We start from the raw sequence: 6,469 nt of genomic DNA, 5'->3' as shown, positions 1-6,469 counted from the left end.
CCAATGGTGTGTAGAGCCCTCAGAGAAGAAAATTTAAAACCAAGCTGAACACCCTCCTTCTTTTCAAATGAATCATGTGTCGAGAACCCTGACTGAAGGCCTTCAAACGGTTCGAAGAGGCATATACAAACATTTTCAATAAAACCTTAACACAAGGCCTCCTAAACACTGCATGTTCCTAAAAAGAAAATTATGACCTAATAAAAAAAGTACAAGTGGAAAGCCAAAAGCCACTTTTATTGATGAAGAAGGCAATCAGGCGCAGTGCGCCAAAAGAAGACTATTTAACATCTCAAAGTCGATTTTGAAGTGACAGGAAATCAAAATGATTAAAGCCAGAGGCAAACTTAAAGAAAAAGAGCTACGCATCAAAGATTTGAAATTCTTGAGACAGCAAGCAAATCACCAACTATATGAACGGCAGAGCTGAGAAAACAAGTCAAAGAAGCCTGTATGGGAGGTGATAAACAATGCTCGAAACAAAAAGAAAAGCCCATCAGAGCTCAAAACTCCACCATAAATGGTGGAAAATAATATACAAAGTCCAAAAATATAATAGCAAACCAATTATAACACATATTTTTGTAAATGTAGCAGAGGAGACTCTGGAAAAAATCCCAGCTTCCGAGAGGGTAAACCAATACAGATCACCGGGCAAACCCCATGAATGCACGACCTGGAAGACATCTCAATATCATTACAGGACAACAATGCACCTAAAGAGGTCCAGTGGCCACTATCACTGCGAATATGAAAACTAAGAATTACTCAAGCCTGGGCCATTGATGAGATATCCACAAAAATACTGAAGCCACTGTGCAGATGAACCTCACATCTTCCCCTTAAACCTCGTTATTTTCAACAGATCATTTCCGAAGAAAGGGAGGTTTCCCTCAGAACTACAAAGGTCCTCAAAAATCTACCCAAAATTCAAAATATGGTGAAAAAAACAACAAAATTTAGACACAATTACAGGCCCATTTCCCTTATCTTCAACATTTTCAAAAGTGTTGTGAAAAAATTGTCCTAAAAGAGACTTCTAGACCACCTGTGCTGAGAAAACAATCTTGCTTAAACCGGACATACCAGCATTGGCTTCTCTACAGGAAAATCAACCACCACGAGCACATAATAAAAGCTTAATTGGAAACCGTAGTAGACAACTGTAGAAGCAGGAAAAACCTAAACAAGTCCGCATTATTACTACTTGACTTGAGTAAGGCCTTTTGACTAGCCTCAGTCACAGTTCTTTATCATGAATAAATTAGGACACGCTTGGGGAGGTGAGTGGACACTATGCAAAAAATATGGTTTAAAAGCTACTTAGAGGGACGACCAAAAACAACTCGTTGAACTGAAACATACACACAGTAGGAATCACAGAAGAAATAAGATCAAACGCCTCTTCCAGTTCAACAGAGGCGTTGCCCTCAAGGATCGGTTCTAGGACACAGCACTCTTCATCTTGTTTGTAAATGACTTCGCGCTCACTAATGGTGGGGAGAAATTTTGGCCTACCTCTCATGTACGCGGGGAGGGGATGATTAATCAACCCTGCTACTTAAAGGACAAACCGCAGACGACCTGGTCAGTATCATCCTACGTTGCCCCCTCAACATGGGGCTCATACCAATATTGCACATGGGAATGATCTGGTAGCAAAACCCGACTAAAACCTAGCCATAAAGATAGGCATTTTTGGAAGAGAGAAGCGGAGGCCGAAGTTCAAATCATCCCAGATGCTGTACGCTTTGGAGACACATGTATAAAGTTCTTAGGCTTGTACTATAGATGAAAACATCTCATTGGGAACCCCACACCATAGACAAATAGAGTGAGTTTAAAAAGGACTAAATTACTAGCCTATACATGAATAAAACAAATAACATATCTCTGAGGCAAACTTAGAAACAGCGTAACTAAAACAGCCTTATTTTTCCTGCTATATTGAATCACAGCGTAAAGATATGGTTCTTTCATGTATGGCGGATGTGGTAACTATCGCAAAAAACTCCAACCTAAAAAGACATCTCCTTGACACTCCAAGAAAGAAATGTTAAATTAGGGCCCTTTGCCGGACCCTACACCACCTGGGATGAGCTGCAGAGCATGTCATTCACGAGGCACAGAAAATCATGACTGTTGTCTCACTTCTACGATTCCAATGAGGTTGAGTGATGTATGTAGATGGCGAACAAGATCTGCCGAGGAACAAGGGACACTCATCCATCAACATAAACACCAGAAGACGGTTTGAGCTTTACATTCCTGCCAGCACCTACCACCTAAAGCTATTTGAAACTAAAAACACATCCTACATCCGGCAGAAAACTTCCACAATTTCACTGCCTCAAGAAATGGCACAACCAAGAGAGGGAACTCGCTGAGCGTCGGGCACTAAAAGCATGGCTCTTGGGATCCGATCCCGATTTTTACAAACTCGAAGCATTTAGAATTCTACAGTTTTGAAACTCTTAGTCTTAAAAAACTGCTTGAAAAGACTCAAAAACTCACATTATTGTAAAGAGACACTATTGTGTAATCTCAAATGATTGTAAAATAAAAGATGATTCTGATTCTGATTATGATTTCTGTTGGCATTACCTCAATGTACAGTAGATGTCTTCTTAAACTGACCATCTTGTTGGAACAACCCAAACTTAATCGACAAAAGGGAAAAGTATGTTAATACGAAAATCATCATCATACATTGCTTCAATTCTATAATAAAGTACCATGAGTGCTAATTATATTTATAGCCAACATTATGTTCTTTCATAGTTACTACTGCAAATTCTTGTATGTTTAATTGTTCCACTTGTGTGAAATTAATTGTACAAGAAGTATGTACTATCATAAACTAGACTTGGGCTTAGGTTGTCACAACAAAATTTCACATCGTTGAAATCTCCTTATGATTGGCCGTAATCAGTTTGTTTTACAAAATTTATATTTATTCTTTAATTTCTCTCGATTTGTCATCATGGTTACCCGTAACATTAATGTAGAAATATTCTACTAACACATGATCAGACCCCCTGATTCCGACGGAGTATCATTTATATCGGATTATAAGCTTTTGGTTGTAGTCGCTCTTGACCCGAAAGCTGGTCCTTTGGACGTGCTGCAAATATTGAGACGTCCGTGCAACGGAAGTTGGCCCGATGTGACATTTTTTGCGTTGCGGTAAACTGTACTGCTCCTTCTTACGGTGGAGGCATCTTGTTCACCATCTATCATGGACTCTTCCATAGCCACCATAAGCTACGGGCTGTTGATATAGGGCGGGCCATGCGCCTGGCTGGTCTCACAAGTGCTCCGGAGTTAACAGAAGGAAGGCTGTTGGGTGTGCATCATCTCATTTATCTGGTGTACCTTCGACCATTGTAAACCCAATCTTTGCCGAAGACTGAGGGATCTTGGACTGTCAATAGCCGAGTACATACTCCAAGCAGGCTTGCCTATTACGTTAAAGACGCAACGGAACACAGTTTGACCCACCAGAGCCAACATTCACCTTCATAGTTTACGAGGAGTGGGGACACCATTTCCTTACCGCTATATAGGCTCGGTTAAAAAAATTAACTCTTCCTGTACTGGCTATGAAAATGTTTAATGTATCTAACCTCTACAAGTAAGTAACATCGTACGGCTGGGAGGTCTTCCCAAGTCTAGGGGTCAGAAGGACTTGGCTGCTGAGCTGAGAGCATTTCTACTCACTGGAATGAGTACTTTTAGAGTAGCAAGTTTCGTGTAAATCAGCTACAAAATTTTAACAAAACTGTCTTGTACAATGGCTAAAATTTTTTGACACCCATCATTGATATTCGAGCTAGACCTGGTTCAGGGATGCAGATAACAAGTATCAAGTAAGTATCAGCATTCCAATGACACTACGGTGTTGCTTTAACCCTAGAATGGTAACGCCTATTTGCCACACATAAATGGTAAAACACGCCCTAGTCTCTCAGACTTACTTTAGGGAAAAAATGACATAAAAATTAAAATTTATTTACATTCATTAGAGGTCAATGTTTCCATGATTTTTGATTGATTTACTACAGTCTTTATATTGGAACAACTCTTACACACAGCATTCCTCGGTGGCTCCAAGCAAATAGATGCTGTATAATACATTTTGTGCACTGGAAATCGAGTCAATTCTCCTTTTTTTTTCGCTGGGCAAACTGGCAACAAATTCTTCCTTGTTCCTGCTTCTTCAATAAACCATTTTGAGGCCTCAGATGTTGATTCCGGGCTCAACGACATCTTCGAATGTTGCGTTTGAGATGCCTTGAATAAATTATTGGCAGTTTTTTGTGCTTCAGGCCGTGAATGTGTGGAGTTGTTAGTTTCAAACACATATTTCTTTAGGGAAATTTGCCCTACTTTTTCCATTGGTTTAAGTTTTTTATGGGACAATGCCTGATGGACCATAAAATAACAAATGAGTTGATTAAAATGATCAAAAAAACGTTTCATCATGATCACTTTCTTGTTCATCACAATCACTTCGTTCAAGTTCAGATAGTATTTCTCTTATTTCAAAACTAGTGTTCAGTGGATCAGCCATGGTTACTTGACCATCCACGGTAAAAATTATCACAAAAACTAACACTACATTCGCACAAAACAACTTTTCATATATTTACTCAGGAACAAAAAAGTTACATAAACGGTAACGCGTAGTCTACCAGACGACTATAATGGGCTCATGAAATGAACTGAGTGAATGAAACAAAATGGAACCCTATCCAGCATTGACCTTGGCTGGCAGGGGGACAGGTATTGGTGGTGGGGGGTCGGTCATGTCATGCACCTACCACCTGGACCGGTTTTTGTAGCTTGCGTCGTCTGAGAGACTACGTGTTACCATTCTAGGGTTAAGCACAATTTCGAGTTTATAGGTCAGTATATTGTGTAGACAGACTAACAGAGGAAATAAAATTCCTCTTGGGGAATAGGCTTCGTTAATGCTCAAAGTAGTTACTCATATGACAAGATCTATTTTTAAGTCGTTTAAATAAACTTTACATAATAATGTGCAATCAAGCATCGATATCCGACTCGAAAACATTAATTATGTAATAAACCCAACGGCATATGAAGGGTAGAGCTAGGGTCCCCAAACTGTATGAGAAAAATAACAATCTTTTAAAGAATATATATTTTTTTTTTTTTAGTGTTAAATTTAACTGTACATTTAATGTGATTTCAAATGTTAGAAATTTAAAGAAAAACAAAAATGTTAATCCAATAGTGATAAATTTGATTTAATTACTTATCCCCAACCCTTAAAATTCCTCAATTTTAAGAAATGATCTCAACTAGGATCATGGAAAAGTTATCGAAATGGTTATAAATTTAGAATCAAAAATATAATTGTTTAGTTGGAATCTTATTTTTTGACTATAAACATATTTAGAAGAGTATTATAAAATCTTTAGATATAAAATTACATTCCAATGTAAATATATTGCCTGCTTGTGGATAATATATCCCACAAATTTAAAAAATTTTATTTGAGTTGGAACCTGATTCAGAGATATTCTCAAAAAGAATCGCAAGCATATAAGACCAAGAAAAGTCGGTAAATTATGCTAATTATTTCATGTTAATAATTGAAGCACAGTTGATGGGTAAATAAATACATTCATAATGACGAAGACTGAGCTATAACAGTTGAAAAAATTTGTTTAACCGAATCAATTTTGCCTCTGCTCTAAGTTTAGGTCCACACCTATTTAACATAACATTGAAAAGAGAGAAATTTGATCTATGGGACATTTTAATATAAATCAGTGATCACAAATATAAAATTTTATAAATTAAATTTGAATTTAAAACAATCTTATGTGTTAATTATTCTTATTGTTGTTATTCAACATGCATGAATTTGTATAATCTGGAACCAAATTTAGATGTATTCCTAGATGCTTATATAAGATAATGGCTAGTTAATAATAATATTGATTGCTGTATACAGGGTGATTAAAGAAGATATGCAGAAACTGTGAGAGCTCATTCTAATTATAAATACTACTAAATGTAAAGAATTACAATACTCTTTCCAATTTATGTATTTTTCAGACGAGGCCTTTCGAAACCAAAGGTTTCATCATCAGGCAACTCCACAAATAAACCCCTTACATAATTTGTATTACAATTAAAATACCATATGGTGTAAATATGCAAATACAAAGATTTTGAAAATATTTCAGCTAGTATGAAAAATTAGATATGGCTACAGTATAATTTTTGAATAAATTGAAAAGAAAGAAGACTGGAATTTTCAATATGGCCTTCATCTTTGTTTATGAGTTTTTCCTTATTTATGTTTATGTGTAGTTCATTTAACCAAGCATTTAAGTTCATTGGTTTTGTTATTTCTTTTATTAATTTTAGATTTTTTATTGATGTTCCTCTTTCTACTACTTGTAAAAATAATGTAAAAAGTTTATATACACGT

Source organism: Homalodisca vitripennis, unplaced genomic scaffold, assembly GCF_021130785.1.
Source record: "Homalodisca vitripennis isolate AUS2020 unplaced genomic scaffold, UT_GWSS_2.1 ScUCBcl_5989;HRSCAF=12991, whole genome shotgun sequence".
Taxonomy (NCBI): Eukaryota; Metazoa; Arthropoda; class Insecta; order Hemiptera; family Cicadellidae; genus Homalodisca; species Homalodisca vitripennis.
This window is presented reverse-complemented; position numbering follows the sequence as displayed.